Genomic DNA, 847 nt, shown 5'->3' on the forward strand with positions numbered 1-847 from the left:
AGAAATGCAAACTTGTTTACTTCATACTTTTATTCCACTACAAATATAGTCAGCCAACTACACTCATCAGGTGGATGTGTACAACTGGTATTGAATCATTTGTCTCTCTCCTCGCTCTCGCTCTTAATTGCCATTAGAAACGATTTTATGTAGAAATCGGAAGTTTTTAAACCCGACAGTAAATGTATGCCTGGCTCCAGAAATGGGTCTAGGTTTTCAATATAATTGTTCCCTTTAAACAAACACAAGCAGAAAAAAAAAAGAAAAAGGGAAAGAAAAGTGAAACGCAACGAATAATAAGACACTAAACATAAAACAAATTAAAACGAAGAGTGAAATAAGTTAAGTAGGTCTATGATGCATAAAATGAACAATAGATTAACTGCTATTGTGTAATTTCATTGAATCGGAGGACAAAATAGAGATTGCTTATTAAAGATAGAATAATAAAAAGAGCAAAAACGATTGATAAAGCTTTCATTGTATTGTAGGCTTATCGTTGGTTCTCCTCCGGGTATGTAACCAGGTGATGGCACCTACGAGAAGAGAAATAAATAATAATTTTTCATCATTTTCAGTCTGGCAGTACTTTAGAATGAAAAAGACGTGATCACGCTGTTATATTCCTATCTTTTGACTGCAACAATAAACACTCCAGGCTCTCAATTATGATCCGTAAAGTGTTGGAAATTACACATCACATCGGCCTGCGCGACAAACGACCCATCAGTTGAAGTTCCTCAATTTGTATTCATTAAGAAACATAAATCAATCTTACTCGAGTCGCCTCTTTCAGGAAGCAATTTGCTTTTATTAACACCTTGTTAAATACGAGGTTTATTATACA

Source organism: Anneissia japonica, unplaced genomic scaffold, assembly GCF_011630105.1.
Source record: "Anneissia japonica isolate Jap-2015-1 unplaced genomic scaffold, ASM1163010v1 scaffold32248_len650992_cov182, whole genome shotgun sequence".
Lineage (NCBI taxonomy): Eukaryota > Metazoa > Echinodermata > Crinoidea > Comatulida > Comatulidae > Anneissia > Anneissia japonica.